The sequence below is a fragment of the Diabrotica virgifera genome, chromosome 5, assembly GCF_917563875.1.
Source record: "Diabrotica virgifera virgifera chromosome 5, PGI_DIABVI_V3a".
NCBI lineage: Eukaryota > Metazoa > Arthropoda > Insecta > Coleoptera > Chrysomelidae > Diabrotica > Diabrotica virgifera.
The window spans coordinates 190,697,357-190,720,273 of record NC_065447.1 but is presented as its reverse complement, the minus strand read 5'-3'; the positions used below and the strand labels follow the sequence as shown (position 1 = coordinate 190,720,273).

General features: G+C 33.5%; 1 pseudogene; it reads right to left on the bottom strand.

Moving 5' to 3' along the window:
• The window catches only part of LOC126885550 (uncharacterized), a 42,640-nt pseudogene that overhangs the window by 4,388 nt on the left and 15,335 nt on the right, over positions 1-22,917 (bottom strand).

Below are 22,917 nucleotides of genomic sequence, written 5' to 3'. Positions count from 1 at the left end.
AATATTTTGAATATAACATTTTTAAACATAAATTAACAATTTTATGCAAAAAAATTTTTTAGTGCAAGTTCCCTATTCTGTGGTGACACTGAAAATTACACTTTACGTTCATTGACTGGCCTATTACGTAGATCTTTATCTATTTACTGTAGTTTAATGAAGTAAAATAAATATACTTTGTAAATAATTATTTAACGTTGTCATAAACAACTATAAGGCACACCTTTGTTGTATACATATGAACTGTTTAACCGAATAAATGACCTGTTGGCAACGATATCAATTATATTATTCAATAAGCTACACATCAAGTAAAATGCTACTGTTGAAACACTGGGTTGGTCGTTTAATTTTAAGACAATTATTGTCTTTAATTAATTCAGTGTAACGTTAAAACTAAATTCTATAACTCATGTCGGTTGTTTATATTCGGCCTATCTAAATAATTGTCATTATTCTGACTCTTGATTAGCAATACTAAAGAAAAACTAAGGAAGACAATTCATTTTCTTTTACACAAGATATAGATGAGACCCATTTTGGATTCAGAGGAGCACTAGAAACGAGAGAGTCGCTTGTAACGTTCTCGAGCAAAGAAATGACATGAATGCGACATGAGAAACTTGGAGAACTGTTAAAAGAAAATAATGTATTGGAATGAAAAAGCATTGGTTAGAATCGAAAATTTTGGAACAGAAACTATAGAAATCAAAAGAGGTGTTAGACGGGGTTGCGTGTTGTCTCCATTGTTATTCAATCTGTTCAGCGAAGCTATTTTTAAGTCAGGAATATCAGAGAAAGAACAGGGTATATCAATAAACGGAAAAATCTTGATCAACATAAGATTAGCTGACGATACGGCTATTTTGGCAGTCTAGCTTTGCACGACCGTCTAGAAGCACTCAACAATAATTAGTAAATATGTTAAATTAAGTCAGTATAAAATATGGACTACGAATGAACGTTAAGAAAATCAAGTTCATGATTACTTCTAAACAACATACAGTTAGTCCAGAAAGCCACTGCGCATCCGCTAGGAAAAATATTCTAATTCGGATTTTTTGCACAATCTTACTCAAAAAGGACCCCTTTTAACAAATTTGCATGTTGCCAGGACCAAAAGTTGGTCAAAAATTTTTTAAACGTTTTTTTTTTTGTTTTTTTCCTAAAACTAATTTTTTTGCATGGAACAAAATTTTTTTAGGTTTATTGGACCATTCCAAACAGAAAAGGTCTTTGGTGACTTTTCTCTAAAGTTGATAGTTTTTGACATATAAGCGATTAAAAATTGAAAAATTGCGAAATCGGCCATTTTTAACCCTCAAAAACTATGTGAAAAACTGAAAATTTGGATGTTGCCAAGGTAGGTAGATATTCTTTAAACATCGATTGATGAAATCCCGAAGAGTTTTTTGCAATACAGTATTCAAAACTCCTTTGATGTTTAATTGCTAATCAAGCGTGCGCGACACTATTTTCCACCGTTGCATGTGTATGCAGTATGGTGCAAATGAAAGGAATAAATTCGTTATTTCGTAAACCGGCGACTTTAAGGAAAAATCCCGAAACAGGTCGATTTTTATTTTTAAGTATGATATTGTGACATATATGGTATACTAGTGACGTCATCAATTTGGGCGTGATGACGTAATCTATGTTTTTTTTAAATGAGAAAAGGGGTCGTGTGCTAGCTCATTTGAAAGGTTCTTCAATTCTCTATTCAGTAATATAAACATTTACATAATTACAGGGTGTCCAATAATTTAATTTTTTTGTCAATTTTCCAAATGATTTAATTTAATAAAAATGTTTTGGACACCCTGTATAAACAATTATGTACATGTTTATATTACTAAATAGAGAATTGAAGAACCTTTCAAATGAGCCAGCACACGACCCGTATTCACATTTAAAAAAATCATCGATTACGTCATCACGCCCAGATGGATGACGTCACTAGTATACTATATATGCCACAATATCATAACTTAAAAATAAAAACCGACCTGTTTTGGAATTTTTCCTTAAAGTTGCCGATTTACGAAATAACGAATTTATTCCTTTCATTTGCACCATACTGTCGGTGGAAAATAGTGTCGCGCACGCTTGATTAGCAATTAAAAAACAAAGGAGTTTTGAACATTGTATTGCAAAAAACTCTTCGGGATTTCATCAATCGATGTTCAAAGAATATCTACTTATCTTGGCAACATTCAAATTTTCAGTTTTTCACATAGTTTTTGAGGGTTAAAAATGGCCGATTTCGCAATTTTTCAATTTTTAATCGCTTATATGTCAAAAACTATCAACTTTAGAGAAAAGTCACTAAAGACCTTTTCTGTTTGAAATGATCCAGAAAACTTATAAAAATTTTGTTCCATGCAAAAAAAATAATTTTAGGAAAAAAACAAAAAAAACGTTTAAAAAATGTTTGATTTGGTCCTGTCAACGTGCAAATTTGTTAAAAGGGGTCCTTTTTGAGTAAGATTGTGCAAAAAATCCGAATTAGAATATTTTTCCTAGCGGATGCGCAGTGGCTTTCTGGACTAAGTAGGAAGGCTAGATATCGAGGAAAAACAAGTAGAAAGTGTGAATAACTACAAATATCGGGGAATCTGGGCAAATGTAAACAATGACCAAGGTAGAGAAATCAGCATTGAAATTGTAAGGCAAAAATTTATTATATCAGAGAAATAACTTATCACGCTATTCGAGCGACACATAATTTGTTCCCATGTTTGATTACAAATAAAAGAAATATTAACAAAATATAATTGTAAATATTAATCATTTCTCTTCTCTGGAACCCATCTGCTTTATACCACTCATACTGCAGCCAATTTATTATACATCTTACATTAGCCTTTACACGAATTTTCGGTTCTTCTGCAAATCTCTTATTGTAATTTAATATAAATATATGTATGAGACTAGTCATTTAACAAAAGACTGGTTACTATCAATATTCATTCCACTTTCAAACAAGCCAACGCTATAAAATGTGAAGAACATTGATTAATTAGTTTGGTGAAGCATCTACTTAAAGTACTCCTTACTCTCATTAACTCGCACATATACACCAAATTAGCAGAACACCTTAGTCAAGTTCAATTTTGGATTTAGATGACGACTCGGAACGAGGTAAGCACTTTTCAGTTTGCACGTTCTAATACAGAGAGATTCTAATACACTTCCCGGCAAGAGAACGGGGGAAACCCTCTTTAATTTACTAGTTCTCGCGCAAAAATGCTACGACCAACAGAAACAGAAAGATATATTTATATGCTTTATAGACTTCGAAAAAGTATTTGATAGAGTAAGACACGACCTACTATTAGAACGTTTGCAAGAAGTCGGTTTAGATGGAAAAGACATCAATTTACTAAAGAACTAAAAGACACCTCTGCTGTTTAATCTTTACTCCGAGTTTCTATTTAAAGAGGCGCTGGGGGACTCCAAGGATGAAGTCAAGGTGAATGGCGTAAATATCAGCAGCATCAGATACGCCGATGATACGGTGTTAATTGCGGATTCCGACTTGGGTCTACAACGACTCATCGACAAGACCAACTCGACCTGTGAGCAATTTGGTATGAAAATAAATATTAAAAAAACCAAAGTGATGTCAATCCGAAAAAACCAAAACGTACCTCAACCTTGCACAATAAATGGGCACATTTTAGAACAAGTCAATAGATTTAAGTACTTGGGATGTTGGATCGATAGCAGCCTAAATCCTGATCTAGAAATCAAATCGAGAATAGAACAGGCCAGAAAATCTTTCAAAAAAATCAAAAAATGCTTTGTGTTTCTCGAAAAAAAACTCGAAATTCGACTACGTTTATCCAAATGCTACGTCTGGTCGACTCTTCTCTATGCAGTTGAGACATGGACCATGGACCCTTAAAACATCAACCGTAAATAAGTTGGAGGCCTTTAAAATGTCGATCTACCGGAGAATTCTCAAAATTTCGTGTACATTGCATACCTTAAACGAAGAAGTGCTGCATAGAATAGGCAAGGCAAGAGAACTTCTCAACACAGTGAAAGTTAGAAAAACATCATACCTAGACCACATACTGAGAAATAATAAGTACCAATATGCTCAACTTATAGTAAAAGGAAAGATCGAAGGAAGGAGAGGACTAGGAAGAAAAAGAGTATCGTGACTCAAAAACATCCGACAATGGACAGGGCTAAATTTTGAACAGCTGAAGACAGAGAAGAGTTTGCAATTGTAGTAGCCAATCTCCATTGAGGAGACGGCACTTTAAGATGAAGAAGAATACAGAGAACTAGGGATGTCAACTGCTATGTGTATGTATGTTTCATTGATTTCAAGGAGACATTTGGCAAAGTAGCATATATGTAATTGGGACTAAAAATATCAGGACTTGATGGATAGGATATAAGACTAATTTTATATATCCAATAAAAAGCAACAGTTCAATTATTGCATACTAAAATATACCGTCTCTAAAATTATCTTTAGAGAAGCCCTGGACGAATTACAAGATGGAGTTACAGTAAATGGCCAACTTATAAACAATATTAGATACGCAGATGATATTGTATTGCTGGCAGATAGTGCGCAGGGACTCCATAGAATGATGGATAATGTTTTAGAAACATGTTACAAATGCACGTTCTTACTTAGAGCCCTCTGATTGGCTTTCACTCCGCATTTTTCTTGAGACTTGGCTTTCAATCTGTGCAGAAGTCTAGTTATGTACTTTCACGGTTTTGATATGTCTGACGACCTGGTCATCCCTCTCTAGGTCGTTACCTTGTCTTTCTTCTTATCTTCTTCTTTTATTATGTCTGTTATTTAATAATTCATTCTTTTTCACTTTTCTCCGTTTTCCGTTCTTATAGGTCCCAAAGCCCAAAATCATTATGAGATATTTTCGTTCGAATATTCTTATTCTTTTTCATTTTTATCTGTGAGGCACATTGTCTCAGCTGCGTATGTATAGGGATGGCAAAAATAAATTATAAATCGATATATCGTATCATATGATACATCGAATGAAGATATCGATAAACGATATATACCGGAAAAAATATATCGATATATTCAATCTATCGATATATTCTTGTGCAATTAAATAACATAAAAAGTAAATTATTGTACGTTGTAAACAAGAAATAATTGTTGTAAAGCTATTTTCTTGTGGCATCTTATGCAACTTACTATTTTTGTTGGGAATAAGACACAATTTAAGTTTGAAACTAAATTTATTTAACGTTTCGATTTCCACTTCTGCAATCGTTATTGCAGATGTAGATTTAATTAAAATTAAACAAATTTTGTTTTTTTTTAAATAAAAACATCCAACACCAGTAATCGTGAGTTTTAGTACATAAATACAATACAACTATTATAAAATTTCACAGATGGTGAAAAATTGAAGAAGAATGAAGGTTGTTACTACGTGAAAAATATTAAAATTGAAATAATGTTATGATGGTTGAGACAGCTTGCCCTATTGTACTAAACTTTTAAAAGATTATATTGCACTACCCGAAATTTGCCGATTTAATTTTATACTTTGCCAATATGCTATATGGTAGGGGAGCCCAAGCGAGGATTTTTGCAGTTACTCGAGCGCGTCAGATTAGCATATGGGGAGACACCTGGTACTCTGCAGATGTACCTCTACCATATATTGGCTCTTAACACAGGGGAGTTCGTTAAGGGGGGCCCGAAAAAAGAAATCTATCCTTAAAAAAACTCGAAATTGTCAGATTAAGATACGGTAAGTTAAGTACATGCGAAAGAGTGTATATTTAACCCGCCGTTGCACGCGTCTTCTATTGTGACGTGGTTGCACGCGTATGAGCGTCGCCCTCACCTACATAAATTCGACTTATTTCGAGGAAGAATGAATGTCAACATGTACAAATATAAAATGGGTTGTACTCACATATTATAGAAACTCGTAAACCAATTTTTTTTATAAATTTAACAAAACAAAAGTAAAAATAATATAGATCAAAAGCAAGTTTTCTTAATTTTTAATTTCAGCAAGCCACTGAAGAAATTAACGTTCTTTACGCGAATTCATTTTACTAGAAATACAAATTAAAATTAAAAACTGTTCTGAAGCTATTTCTTTGTGGCATTTATATAATTAACTATTAATATTTTGTATTTTGATAACGACGTCCGAGGTGGAATTCGAAACGTCAATAAAATCAATTTTTCAAGTTAAATTGTGGCTTATTTCCCAATTAGAATAGGTAAATTTAAAAATGGGTTCTTAAACAGTGGCGCACCTAGAATTTTCCTCTGGGGGGGAGGGGGTTTGCTTGGGCACCGAAAGTTTTTTGTATTATTTTTGAAAGACAAGTTACATTTTCCTACTTTCTTTCATATATATTTCTATATGCTCTGGGTGGGATTTTAACCCCCAAACCCCCCTCTCGGTGTGCTACTGTTCCTAACCTAATCCAAACAATAATATTTTAATTAAACCTACCTAAATATTAAATAAAAACCTAAAAGTTTCTTTGAGATAATAGAAACGTGATTTCACTGTGATTGCACGCGCAGTGAGGAATTCCCTCACTTGAAGAGGGATGTCTCTTCTTTCAACTATCACACAGCACACTGGCCGCCTAAAATATTCTATAACTTTTTCATACCCTCTCATAAACCATGCTTAAGGCATTCCTGGGTGCTTAAGGTTATCGTATTAGTTTACACAATTTCATTGGTTATAAACAAATATGGTGAGGGATTTCCTCATAGCGCGTGTAATGGCGGGTTAAAAAATCTGACGATTTGAGCGGGGCCTAAGGAAATGAGTGAGTCAAAAAGTTTCACAGAAAAAAAGCGAATATTTAGCGAAATGATTGACAGATCGAAAAACTAAAAAATACGTGCTCAATATTTTTTAAAAATCTATCGAATGATACCAAACACGACTTCCCACGGAGAGGGGTGGGGGGTAAATTTAATATTTTAAATACGAATCCCGCGATATTTCGCGAAATGAACATCAGATCGAAAAACTGTAAAATACACTTATTCAATATTTTTTAAAAATCTATCGAATGGCACCAAACACGATCCCCCATGGACGTGAGGTGGGGGGTTACTTAAAAATCTTAAATAGGAGCTTTCATTTTTTTATTGCAGATTTGGATTCCTTACGTAAAAATAAGTAACTTTTATTCGAAACATTTTTTTGAATTATGGATAGGTGGCGTTATAATCGAAAGAAACGATTGTTGGAAATGGAAAATTAAACTAAAAAATGGCAAGCGCCCACTAAAATGTAAAACTTTTGTTAACTTTTTTTGGTTTTAGGACCTACTCTTCACAACCCAATAGGTCCCCAAAGCGCTCGAGTGACTGCACATTTAGCATACTTTGCTCCCCTACCAATATTAATCCTGTGCGGACGATACATTTAATCTCAAATATCGATATATGTTTCGATATATCAAAAGTTCAATATCGATAAAATTTAAAAATATATCGATATATTTAATACATCGATACATCGTTGCCATCCCTACGTATGTAACTGCTGGTCTGGTTGCGACTCTGAATTTTCAGTTTTGTATTTCTTGATAAGGTTGGATAAGTATTTCAATTTTTGAACACTTTCACTAAACACATACTAATTTTTGTTAATTATTTATACCTAGTCGCGCGGTTTTTTGTGATTTATCATATCATGTGTTATTTCCCTAATAAAAAAATTTGGATTTCACGTTCTTCTTATTTCGATAATAACGATTCCATTAATCTTTGCTAGGAAATGTTTAATATTAATTAGACCAGTTTCGATGTATAAACTATATGCCTATATATGTAATATTTCTGGACATTCTGTATATTTATGACTGGCAAAATCACACGCGACGTTTTTTCAAAAATTCTTGTAATTGCCAAATTACAAGCTTGTCAGATTGTATAAGTATGTCAATAATATGCACAGACTCTACTACTGCCTACGTGTGATATAATTAAATTAGTACCAGAGTGTGATTAATTAATCGTTGCCACGACAAACGTTGAGAAAACCATTCGAACTGTCATCGTTATCGTGTGCCAAATAAAATTAATATTAACGACTTTAAACTTTGAAGGCATCAACAGGTTTAGGAGGAACAAGTTCCTGAATTGTATCGATTAAATGTAGAGGTCTTTCGTTTAAAAATAACCGAATCGTCCTAACGATTTTAATTGGTAAATTTTAAATTATATATTTCTAATTTATTTTTACGTTTTTTGATGTTTTCTAGAATATTCATATAATCTTAAAAAGGGTAGAGTAAAACATATTGCCTAAATAATGCTGACATACTGTTGCTCCTAACAAGACATCATTCTGATATCGTTCCTTTCGTGTAATCTTGTGGAAATGAAATGACACGGGAAAAAACGGTCCAGAAGACCATATAGAAATCACTGACTTTTCTGTACCCATAAATTAAAATGTAAAGGGTAGGGAACGAACACGGCTGCAAACTCTGTGTCTGCCCAAATTGGTCTCAATAACCCCAATCGAAATTATACTCGTCCAGTGCAGCAATACCTGAAACCTACGAAATGGAACGAATAATACTAAATATAGGATCTGAAACACTACCAAAAATTACTAACGAGGAAATTATAAGTGCCTTAAATGAGACGAAAAATAGAAAAACTCCTGAAGACGACGGAATAACAAAGAAGATGGTTACAGCTAGAGGTCAAACAATTTTGGAGGCAGTTAAAATCCTAATGAACACGTGTCTCTTTGGGGGTGCTATTCCAACCTCTTGGCAAAATGCGTAGGTACTAATACTACACAAGAAAGAGACAAGCACAAACTCGAAAATTACAGATCAATAATCCTGCTGCCACATCCGTACAAACTGTTTACCAAAATAATTATTCTACCGATCTACCTAATTCTCCTTTTTTTTTTACAGAAAAATCAAAATTCTTAATTTTCAAATTAATCTGCCGATTTTTTTTCTACCGAAAAATTAAAATTATTAGAAAATTTTTTTTAGCGAATAGATTTGGCAACAGGGTTTAGCCAATTTTTAAGAATTCTTGAATTGCTTTTACTAGCTTGTGACTAAATATTATATTTTCCAGATTTAGTTATACGACTCACACTTACTCTAAGGATAAAATACACTATAATATAATTCCAGATACCTACGGTATCAAAAGAATTGATAGACAATTCACGACTATTAATCTCACTTGTCGTTCTTTACCATAAAGATTAACCTTTCCACCATCAATGGGTAGGTACGCATGGATTATCTAGTAAAATACAAATTTTTATATCTTTATTTTATCGCAAATTTGAAACGTGACTTTTCATGAGATAAGGTTTATACCCAGTGTAATATATTTGCATTTTAAAATATTATTTTTGTTATTCTTTGAATTAAGAAAAATATTTCCGTTATTTATGGTTCCACCGATCCCCAAACAAATGCGCCTGCAGATTATTTTTCAGAGAAGGGTATTTTATTAGATTTTATGGCTTCTTTCAATTCTTTGGAAGCGGTTGTCGTGTATTTTAGTGTTGTACTGATGGCTTAAAGTTAAGAGTTAACAGAAAAAAATAATAAATAATAAAAAAATACTTATAGACTAAATACAATAGGGGGTCAAGGACCCGTTGACCCCACCCCTGTATCTGCGCCTGATTACAAGCCTGTTGAACAAGCGTAATTCCGCAAAGGTTATTATTATTATTATTATTATTACATAACAAGTAAGGGCAGAGGAGCAAGCTCCTATTATGCCCAAAAACAAAGAAAAATAACAATGTAAAATAACTACTGACAGTTACATAAAATAAGAGATATTAGTAAAATATCCATAGAAAATTTAACATCGTGCAATTTTTATGTATGAGATATTGTCGTATCCAGTCTGTTTTTAAACGTATTCACTGTAGTTGCTGATATGGTGTCTCGATCTAAATTATTCCAAATATTAAATATCCTGTTAGGCAAGAAGTTTACTCTGGACCGTGCTATTGCCTGCTCCTTCTTTAATTTGTATTGGTGGCCTCTTAATCTATCATCTCGGTTTATGGTAAACATGGTATTTAGGTTTCCAAAGTTGTATTTCAGAATTCGGAAGCACAAAATTAGATCACCTCGAAGACGTCGACGCTCGAATGTCGTTAGATGAGCCATGGTGAGTCTATCTTCATAACAAGGTCTTACGCGGCCGAATGCGAGTCTTGTAGCTTTACGCTGCACATTTTCGATTAATACCTTGTCACGAGCGAGATCTGGATTCCAAACCGGTCCTGCAAACTCAAGAGTAGGTCTGACGTATATTGAATAAAGTCTGCACATGGAATTTAAAGAAATACGTGTAAAACACTTACGTATCAGAAATAGTTTCGAGTTTGCACGTTTACACACCGACACAATATGCTCCGACCAATTTAAGTCACTGTTAATTATCACTCCGAGGTCGTTGTGGGAGGTTACCGAGCTTAAGGGATGTCCATTTATAAAGTACGGTAGTGACGGGTTGTTCTTGCCAATGTGTAGTACAACGCATTTCTCAATGTTAAGAGGAAGTAACCATTCCAAGGACCACTTCAATATTGTATCGAGATCATGTTGAAGAACATGTTGGTTAACAATAGGATTAACGTACAACTTGGTATCATCAGCGTAAATGGAAACCTTACTAGATATAATGAGTGGAAGATCGCTTGTATAGACACAGAAGAGAAGTGGTCCAAGTACCAATCCTTGTGGAACTCCGCTCTTGACAGGTTTATCTGATGAATATGCTTCCCCAACACGAACTCGGAAATACCTATCAGATAGGAAATTCTGAATTCAAAGGTTTAACTTTCCGCGGATACCAAAGTGATCCAATTTAGCTAGTAGTCGACGCTTGGGAACACGGTCGAAAGCTTTGGAGAAGTCTAAGTAGACTACGTCAACAGGATGCCGATCGTTTAAAGATGACGACCAATCGTTAACACAATGGAGTAAATTCGTGATTGCTGAACGACCTTTAATAAAACCATGTTGTTGGCGAGGAATCACATTTTCGTGAAGGAGAAACTCAGACATAGCTTCGGAAATAATGGCTTCCATGATCTTGCTGACAATAGGTACTAGGCTGATTGGGCGATAATTATTGCAATCAAGTTTATTGCCTTTCTTAAAAATAGGAGTAACCGAAGCCAATTTCCACGATGAAGGGAGATAACCCTGATTAAAGGAAGTATTCATCATAAGGGATAGAGGGATTGCTACAGAATTTGCGCATTGTTTTAGGAAAAAGGAGGTTAGTCCGTCCAAACCAGGCGATGAATTGTTGCGTAGTTTCCGTAAATGTTGTTTAATTACCTCCGGTGTGAAAGAGATGTCATTAAGAGTTGCATGCAAACGTGGACACATTATTTGAGGAACGGCATCATTAGGTTATAGTACGGTTATAGTACTATAGAACACCTACTGACAATAAGGACACTTGTCGAAAAGCGTAACGAATAAAATGAACCTCTTCATTTGGCATTTGTGGATTACAATAAGGCATTCGATTCCATAGAACTCTGGGCCATACTAGAAGGAATGAATAACGCACGGATTGATTCTAGATATAGAATACTCGTAAAATACATATACGACAATGCAACTATGTAAATAAATGTATCAGAAGGTCTGACAACAAGCAAAATAAGAACGGAGAGAGGAGTTCTCACAGAAGAGGAGTTAGACAAGGAGACACCAAAATTATTTACTCTTGCATTAGAAGATGTATTCAAAAAGTTAAATTGGGAACAACGTGGAATGTGGAATTAGGATCGATGGCAGATTTTTAAGTCATCTACAGTAGGAAAAATGAAAGAATACCCATGAACGAACATATAAAACACGCTGTATTTTCCTGTCACCGTGTCACACAAAAAATTGGCTAGCGCAAGTACATGTAATAATTATTGTTATATGTACTTGAACTGGACAATTTTCTTTGTGACACGGTGACAGGAAAATACAGCGTGTTTTATATGTTCGTTCATGGGTATTCTTTCATTTTTCCGACTGTAGGTTTGCCGATGACATAGTACTCGTAAACAACAATACAGAGGAACTAATCTGCATGCTAAAAGAGCTTAAACAAGAATCTGAGTCGGTTTATAAATGAACTTAAATAAAACAAAAGTGATGACAAATCAATATATCACAATCGATGGAAGTGAGATCGAAAGTGTCGAAGAGAATATTATTATATACCTAGGTCACACGATCAAACTAGGCAAATAGCATCAAACAGCAGAAATAACTAGAAGAATCCGAATGACTTGAGCAGCAGTAGAAAGACGCAATGATAATATGTTGAAAAATAAAAATATTACATACCAATAAATCTAAAGAACAGAGTATTCAACAGTTGTATTCTACTAGTTATGACCTATGGAATGGAGACCATGACACAGAGGGCGATCCAACGAGCTATGTTAGGAGTAACTCTGAGCATAGGCGTAACCAGGAGGGGTTTTGGGGGTTGTAACCTCCCCCATTTGGTTGTACTTTGAGCTCTATTACACTTAACACCATGACTATTCCATACTCCCAGAGACCATCTAGTTGTTGTAACCCCCCCCCCTTAGGATCATCCTGGTTACACCTCTGTCTCTGAGGACGAAGGTGAAAGATGTAATTGAAAGAATTGCGCAAATGAAATGGAACTGGCTATGACACGTGGCACGACATAACATCGAAAGGTGGACGAAAAATATTGTACATTGGAGACCACGGAGTACAGTCGTAGTAGAGGAATACCACAAAAACGATGGCTAGACGACATCAAAGCAAAAATGGGGAGAAATTGGCACCAAATATCACAAAACACAGAACAATGGAAAAGTCATGGGGAGGCCTTTGTCCAGGAGTGGATGCAAACAGGCTGAAGAATACGAAGAAGTACCCCAATCGGGATTCTACAGAAGAATCTTCAGAACAATAAGGTAGATTCAGAACTGGCAGGCTGTCTTGGAGCACCACAATCACACATGGGAGATAGTAGCACAGACGTTTATGAAATCCCCACATTTGCCGTGGTGTGTACGAAACCTATTAAGGCGTGTCCATGTTTTCTTTGATAACTCAAAGCCAGGTGTTTTTTTGTATTACATGGGATGTTCTGAGCTTGTGGAGTAATATCTGAGACCATTTTTTCTGCCAGGAAATGACAACATCAAACTTTGTCTCGGATAGTTGTTGTTTGGCTGATACTAAGGGCGGATGTCTGGACTTTCCGGCTCAAGGTTTGTAATGTCTCTATGTAATTCCCTCCTAAAAGCAAAATCTTCTTCGAATATTTGGTGGAGGGATCTGGCTTAGGATAGGTATCCATTAAGTAGGACAGACCTAGTGATTTCGATGATAGCTTGCATTGCCTTGTTTAATTATAATGTACTTAAATTTTTTTGATTTCAGCGCTGTTTGATCAAACACGGGCGGCATATTCAGTTGCTGAAAAGACCAGACCCAATGCAGATATTCGCATAGCCTGGTTTGAAGCTCCCCAAGTAATGCTACATAGGTTATAAAGGATATTGTTTTCAGTTGCAATGCAAGCAGAAAGTTTTGTTATATGTTCTTTAGAAAGTAAAGTCTGTAACAAAGAACACCCAGATTGTGACACCCAGTTACCCCGGAAATTTAACTTTTTGTATCTGGTTTTGGGTATATCCGCAATTTACAAATTAAACAAAATTGGTGACAAGATTGAGCTTTAGAAAAGTCCATTACTCAATTTCTTTATTTCCAAGTTTGAAATTTAAACGTGGGACTTCGCGCAGAATCTTGTTGATATGGCCTCCAGACAGTGTCGTAGCCGCTGATAAATCTGCGGAGACGACAGTTTTCTTTTTTCTTTAATTCAGTTTTCCGGTTCAGTATTCGGGTCTAAGAAGAACATCTCTAGCTTTATGCGGGGTGGTCTGATTTGTTATTGACTTATTCAATAGGATAAAAATCGGTCGATTCCAATAATCCTGAACGAATTGTACATTATAGACCTGGATCCCGCGTAAGAAAAAAAAGTTGATTAATAGCAAGCTGAAAATTTGTTAATAGCTTAAGAGTGTCTAGTCGGACAAACATTGATGCACGGGAACACTGAAACAGGGGAAGTTTTAACGGTGGAGCATGATAAACGTGTCGTCCTGACAAGTTTATGTTGGTGAAAAATAGCAAGTTGTTTTTAAGCTTATTCAATAGCCAACGTTATATAATATATGAAAAAATGTTTGTCCGACAAAATGGTTGGGCATTTTAACGAGTCCGACACGTAGAACATGTCACATCACAGGAACTATGTTGGTGATGAATAGCAGTCTGATTTTTGCATGAGAGTTTAATGAAAGGTTAAAAAAGCAATTGGAAGTTCTGTCGGACAAAATGAATGGGAAATTTTCCTAGTCGGACATTCTAAACATGTAAGATATAGACAAAAATGTTGGTGATAAATAGCAAGCTAATTTTGATTTGTTTATGTACAAATTATATTTTGTAACGCAAAAAGTTATATATCGGACAAAAAGTTTGGGCAAATCGAAGGAAATAAATAAAATACATTTTTTCAGAATGACTTAGTCACATATTGATAAAGCTATTTTAGTTGTATATTATTATTTATATTCACATATTTGCATGTGCATACATATACATGCACACTCCAAAAATAGTGAGGTACTGTCAATCCAAAGTCAATTGAAAATTGAAATTTTACGAGGAGATTCAAATATATTATTTAACAGATCTGTTTTACTGCACAAAGCACTGTACGCAACGAAACCAACCTATGCACGATATCCTCGTATTCTCGGATTGATGTGCAAACAATATATATTTGAACCTCATCATACAATTTCAATTTTCAATTGACTTTGGATAGACAGTAAGTATCAGTGCATGTATATATTGCAAAACAATTATTTTTTGGGTTGATTTTGTTCTAGATATTCTCAAGATGACAATAAAAAATGTCAAAGAACATACGAAAGCAATCTCTTAGGATTTTCTAATTAGGCGCATCAGAAAGTACGGAAAATTTCCTACAAAAAACGTTGTATACATTTTTTTCCATACTCAAATCTTAACCCTGTAAACGACATTGAAAAATGTGAAGAGTCTAAAACTTCGGTGCTTTTAAGAATAGACGTAAATATGACACATTATGCTTAGAAGTATGTTTAGAAGGCTGCATTTGTCAGTGTGACACTTTGTGCTATACAAAGTAGTATTTGAAAGTACATGGTCTCTGAGTTTCTGTTTGCTACGTGTGTTGGAAATTAAAATTTATATTAACTATGGAGTGTTTTTGTGTCTATTTTTGAGTGTCAATTAAATTTTAAGGCGCCAAATCAAAAGTGAAACCATTCAACGGAAAATTTTTGAGTAATTTTCGAACATTTTACAAAGTTAGTAAAATACTTGGTCATCAATTCAATGAGGTTCAGTTGCCAGACAATTGTGAAAGTTCTATTGAATATCATTCTTCGTGCTATGCTTGATTGAAAAAGGGTACCTAAATAAATTATTACTAAAATTGTATAACGTAATTTTTCTCAACTTTCTACAAATGAAATAATGTAATTAATATGTCACATGGCAAGAAATAATTTGCTGCCAAAATAAATCGATTAGTTTAAATTTGAAGTTACGATTGCAATTTATTATGAATTATTGTCAAAAGTGACAGTTTTTCTTAAATGGAAATGTATTCATAGACATAAGGGTAGACAGGGAATATAGTTCAAAAAGTCGATGGTGGTATATCTATCTCTTTTAACCAAGCGATCCCGCGCATGTGGCAGACAAAGATAGCTAGACCACTCAATCCATAATATAATTTGCCTAATCTACTATAAATGTATTACAGTGAGGTATCTAAATGATGTTGACATAAATCGAAAGATATCGATTGTAATTGATTGCAGGTACTTTTGACATAGAATAATCACCCCTTATTGAAATTTCAAAAATTATTTTTTTAAATTGTCCGACTACAAAATCTACCCCTTATTTTTTTCCGACAACAGTCATTCTTGGTAAGGAATAATTTATTTAATTAAATTTCGTCTTTGTCGGAAAGCTATTTATCACCAGCATTTTTGTCTATATCTTACCTGTTTAGAATGTCCGACTACGAAAACTTCCCATTAATTTTGTCGGATAGAACTTCCAATTGCTTTTTTAACCTTTCACTAAACTCTCATGCAAAAATCAGACTGCTATTCATCACCAACATAATTTCTGTGATGTGACATGTTCTACGTGTCGGACTCGTTAAAATGCCCAACATTTTTGTCGGACAAACATTTTCGCATATATTACATAACGTTGGCTATCGAATAAACTTAAAAACAACTTGCTATTTTTCACAATCATAAACTTGTCAGGACGACACGTTTATCATGCTCCACAGTTAAAACTTCCCTTGTTCCAGTGTTCCCGTGCATCAAAGTTTGTCCGACTAGACACCGTTAAGCTATTAACAAATTTTCAGCTTGCTATTAATCAACTTTTCTTTCTTACGCGGGATCCAGGTCTATTATTGTGTTGATTTAAATTTGTAATTTATTATTTAAAATCTATATTTTTTACATAAGAAAGTATTCTTAATAAAGATTAAGTGTCTAAAATTTTCTAATTTCGATATTTTTCTGCATGTATTTATATATCTCATCTTAAGGGCGTATAGGCGCAAAATTTTGCGCCAATGTGTCATTAATTTTTTTACGAATCCTGAGAAAATTAATGGTAAGGAGCCCAAGCGGGGATTTTTGCTGTTACTCGAGGTTCATTGGGATGAACCGTCTAACCTGTAAATGTACTCCTACCATAATTATATTGGATCTTAATACAGGGGAGCCCGTTAAGGGGGGTCCGAAAAAAATCTATTCTTAGAAAAACTCGAAATCGTCAGATGAAGATAAGATAAGTACATGCAGAACAATGTATATTTCAAAATCTGACGATTTGAGCGAGGCGTAAGGAAATGGGCGAGTCACAAAGTTTCACAATAAAAAACAGAATAATTCGAGAAATAAACGTCAGATCAAAAAACGACCCCATTGGAAATGGAAAATTAAATTAAAAATTGGAAAGTCGCCACTTATACGGAAAATTTTACTTAACTTTTTTTGGTTTTAACCAATCTTCACAAACCAATAGATCCCCATTGCGCTAGAGTAACTGCAAATTTAGCATACTTTCCTCCCCTACTAGAATAAGTATTTTTGAAAATTTTAATCGCAGAATGAAAGATTACATTATGACCGAAAGTCCCTTAGAATAACCAAAAATTTTCTTTCTAATTAGATATTTAAAATTAAAATTCATTTTAAATTTTATCTTTTTTTTTTCAACTCTGTAACTTATTAAAATAAACATTATAAAGGTATAATTATCTTTATTCCTAAAAAGGTGAATAGAGATGTGCCCTAAAATTGCATGTATTTATCACAACTCTTTTTTCCTTCTGTACTTTTTTAATGCACTTAGTTCCTTCTTTATCGTGTGTGAGTGCTCTTTGTCGGCTGTTGCTTTGGGCGCTTTCACTTCACTATATTAACAATTTAATCAGGACTAAAATTTGGATTAGTTTGTGGAAGGTAGGAGTTGGTTGCTCGTTTAAAATTTCTTGATTCGTCCGGACTATTCAAGAGCTGCGATTTCTAATCTTTCGTTTTCTATATATACTCTGGGCTAATTAGCAAAATACAAGGAAAAGTATGTATTAATAATATAGATATGCAAAGTCCGCAGATAGTGTGCTACTTTTTTTATAAACAAAATGGCGCCCGAAAATCGTGTTTTTTTCAATTTTTGCTCTATAACTCCAAAGATTTTAACTTTAGACCAAAAACACCCATATAAAAATTCACCGAAATTAAATTCTGCATAGATACGTGTTTTTTCCGATTTACTTCGACGAAAACTTTCCGCGAAAAAAGCGGGTTTTTCCAACAAAATCTTTAATTTGCAACTAAACTTTTAGATAAGTAGTTGTTAATGAATAATTAAATAACTTGCTAATGTAAAAGCCCTTTCCGTATATATTATAATTCCAGAAGTCTATGAAAATTGAATAAACAGTTTAGCAACAATTAAAATGTTAATTAAAAATTTACGGTCGCTATAATAACGACAATAATTATGATGCATAAGAATATCTATGATTTTTTCATAAAGAGACACTATACCTATCTAATGTACTTTACAGAATTGAAATTTGACTATTTAAGCGGCCTCAGGAATATTTTAAATTTATAAACAATTTTTTGGTTTATAAACAAATAGAATATCTCGGGAAATATTAAACTAAATTAAATCGTGAGAACGGTATTCGAAATAAAGCGGCAGGATGCTTCTTCTACAATAAAAAACGTTTAATTATGATGAGTGGTTCCAGAGATACAACCGATCAAAGTTGACCGGAATTTACGGCAAAGATATAAACAATAGGATCATAATTTTCAAACCATCACCTTTTTATTTTTGTCCTGTTTCTCCACACTAATTTTCATATCTTTTAAATCCTCATAACATATATTATTATAATAAAAACTATCGATAATACGTGTGAAAATTGTCAAAAATAGCAAAATTCCAATCAAAAATTAGGTTGGAGAAAATGTAACCCTCAAAGTTCAAAATCGGTATACGTTAACAAAAGCATTTTCTCGGCTTCCCATGGAGCAATTTCCTTCATTCTTTTTTTGTTCCCTAATAACTCGACTAGAGCCATCGAACTAACGCATTAACCCTTAAACGCCCAACCTTTTTTAGGTTCCATGTACGCCCAAGGGTGGGTAAAAAATGTCCACCTCGAAAATAGCTGATATATTTATTGAGAGTTGTTGGAAATGGATTAAACTTAAGAATCTTATGCTTAATAAACACAGCATCTTCTAAAATATTAATATAAACAATTTACAAACCTTACAACAAAATTACAATGTACATCAAAATTAACATACCAGTAAAAGCCAGTAATTCAGATTTGTCGATTTTCTCCACATACTTCCTTTCAGCCTCTTCATTGGTGGATAATTATGTGGATTATGTAATTACGTCGATAATTATATGAATCATGTTCCTACCAACGAGAAATTAAATAGAAACCCTTAGTTACAAGTTTTGCAAAGTGTGTACTTTTTATGCCCACCCATATTTAACTCAAGATATTACTTTTATTTTCAAAAATATCGGTAGAACCAATTTAACATTCGATAAAAGGCTGTCTTTTTAACAATAAATAATTTTTGGAACATTTTTAAACACGTAATAAATATGTTACAAGGGAATACGCATTAGGTGGACACTTTTTACCCACCCTTGGGCGTTTAAGGGTTAATAAATGTCAAACTTGCTTTTGTTTTGTTATAATAGAATAATCTATTTATAAGAACAGAAAATTACATATTTTTTCCAGTTGTAGGGTTTTTTTAGATAAACTTACTACAAGTGTTAAAGTTAAAAACATAAATATTCCCATTTGAAAGCTGTATAATTATTTAAACAATTTTTATTTAAACAAATTAAAATATTGTGTTATAATAAATAAATTAATTTATTATAACAAAACAAAAGCAAGTTTGACATTTAATAATGCGTTAGTTCGATGGCTCTACTCGAATACCAGTTCGAGTTCTTAAGAACAAAAAAATAATGAAGGAAGTTGCTCCATGGGAAGCCGAGAAAATGCATTTTTTTAACGTATACCGATTTTGAACTTTGAGGGTTACATTTTCTCCAACCTAATTTTTGATTGGAATTTTGCTATTTTTGGCAATTTTCACACGTATTATCGATAGTTTTTATTATAATAATATATGTTATGAGGATTTTAAAGATATGAAAATTGGTGTGGAGAAAGAGGACAAGAATAAAAAGGTGATGGTTTGAAAGTTATGATCTTATTGTTTATATCTTTGCCGTAAATTTCGGTCAAATTTGACAGGTTGTATCTCAGGAACCACTCGTCATAATTAAATATATTTTCTTTTAAAGAAGCGTCCAGCCGCTGTCTTTCGAATACCGTTTTCACAATTTAATTTAGTTTAATATTTCCCGAGATATTCTATTTGTTTATAAGCCAAAAAATTGTTTGTAATTTTAAAATATTCCTGAGGCCGCTTAAATAGTCCAATTTCAATTATGTAAAGTACATTAGATAGGTATAGTGTCATTTTATGAAAAAATCATAGTTATTCTTATGCATCATAATTATTGTCGATATTATAGCGACCGTAAATTTTTAATTAACATTTCAATTCTTGCTAAACTGTTTATTAAATTTCCATTGGCTTCTGGAATTATAATATATACGGAAAGGGCTTTTACACTACCAAGATATTGAATTATTGATTAACAACTACTTATCTGAAAGTTTAGTTGAAAATTAAAGATTTTGTTGGAAAAACCCGCTTTTTCCAGGGAAAGTTTTCGTCGAAGTAAATCGAGAAAAACACCTCTCTATGCAGAATTTAATTGCGGTAAATTTTTATTTGCGTGTTTTTTGTCTAAAGTTAAAATCTTTGGAGTTATAGAGCAAAAATTGAAAAAAACACGATTTTTGGGCGCCATTTTGTTTATAAAAAAAGTAGCACACTATCTGCGGACTTTGCATATTTGTATTATTAATATATACAATCATAAGATTCGATTCTAGCAATAAAATTGCTGGTAAATAACTTTTCCCAAAAATGGCCATTTCTCCGATAACACTAGTTTACAACCAATTTGCGACTCGAATGCAAAATGCTGTTTTTTGTTAATTTTTGCTCTCTGAATATAATTAGGATGGTAAAAAGTTCGTAACACGTAAGATTCTTGAGTTATGATTTGTTCAAAAAAATGAGTTATGATTTTTAAGTTATGAGTATTTTACTAATTTTTTTTAAACAGTCATTTGTAATATATCGGGGCGTGATCTTATCAAATTAACGTTTTTCCTAAAAATTATGCATAATTTGGCAACACTGGGATATCTAATGTCTACGAATAACTCATTAACATTTAAATAAAGAATAAACCAAAGGTAGTCCTTAATCAGTAAACCTAACCATTTAAACTTATATACAGTGGAACTTGGTTATAGCGTCATTAAAGGGTCCAGTAAAAAAATGACGCTATATCAGAGTGACGTTATAAAAGAGGTAGAAAAAAATGAAACTTTAACCAGGCAAAATTTTATTACAGCATTATTTGTACTATTTTATTACAGCAGAAAATTTGACTCTTTATGATGGCACTGATAAATAATAAGAAATCATAAACTGCCAAGCTCACATAACTGTACACAAAGGAATAATGGGCCTTTCTCACATTCTTGGAAGGAGCAATGTCGCAAAGCTGGAAATGCATTGCACTTTATTCTTCATAAAATGAAAAAACAACAACCTACTGTAAAATTTTATGACGCTATAGACGAGATTTACTTTATTTTTACCTCTAAAACCGGGTTTTTAATAATATTATCGAATAGCTTTTGGCCGGACCTATTAAAAATTGACGTTACAACCGAGGTGACGTAACTACCGAGGTCGTAATATCCAAGTTCCACTGTAGTTCTAAACCATTTTAACGACTGTTACTCCTGCATGACATAAGTGTCTGGGTTTTCAAGGAAGAGCAAGCATAAAATTTAATTTATCCAGATATTACCTCAGGGTAATAATGTTGGGTTAATATGTGCCTCAGCAATAAAACCGGTTTTTCATGGAGAAGATTTACCAGTTCCAGTACCTCGGCAAATTGGGAGAAAGATTTGGAAATGTATGGTGACAAAAGTGAACCTGATGATATATCAGAAAAGAATGATTTAGTTCGAGACCTTCACTTGTTCAAAGGACATGCTTAACCCTTAGGTTCTAGATTACAATATCGGATTTTTTTTAAATGGAATTTACTAGCCGGGACAACTTATAATATTTAGGAACCGTAACCAGGAGCTATCTTCGTTGTTTTTTACTATGCAGGATAAAATGTATGTTTGTGTTAATCCAAATAGTGTTATGGGAAAATTGGGATATGCACAAAATTGTGTACAAAAGACTTAATATAGTTTTTGTTTCTAGTTCTGAACTTACATGTATATAGTATATAAGAATTTTTATAATAAACAGCCATATTTGATGCATTCTATAACTCCAAATCTAAAATTTCACCTGACCAGACAGTGTACGGTGAACGCCTACGCAGAAATGCGCGGCACTTTAAGAAGAAGATAACTAAAAATATATACGTGGTGGATCATTTTGGTGTTTGAATTCGCATTCAGGATGCTTTGAACTCTCTATACAGCTATTTTAACATCAGTCGCAACTTTTTTTGTTTAATTGTTGACTAGTGTAATCAGCCCAGACTAACAGTCCTCGTAGAGTCGCTCGCTGGCTATCAGCCTCGTATGTACTCGTTTCTAACTCCTCTAGGAATATGTTTTTTGGCGACTTTAATGATTGTGTTAACGAATTTTTCATAGTTCTCAGGTTGAGGTAGTATAAATCATATGTTAGAATCTAAATCTCTGTTCCTCCAAGTTTCAGCGAGACAGTTGGGATTGGGGTGTGTGGATCTCAGGAATCTGCATATCTAGATAGAATCTGCATTCTACTTTTATCTGTATGAGTTAGCTGTGTGGCAAGTGTTTAATAATAATAATGTTAAGGCATGGGTTTGGCCTTCTGGTCGGTGCTGACAAAGCAAGGTTTGTTTCTGAGCGATACCTGCCTGATTTGAAAATGAAAATTTCTTTGTGGCCTTAGATTAGATGTATGTTTTCTACCTCTACCCATTGATTTCAGAATTTTGAGCCAATTCAGAATTGAATTGAATTAGTTGAGTTGAGTTGAGTTGGGTTGAATTAAGATTGCATACAGTTGAGGTTGGATGGCTAAC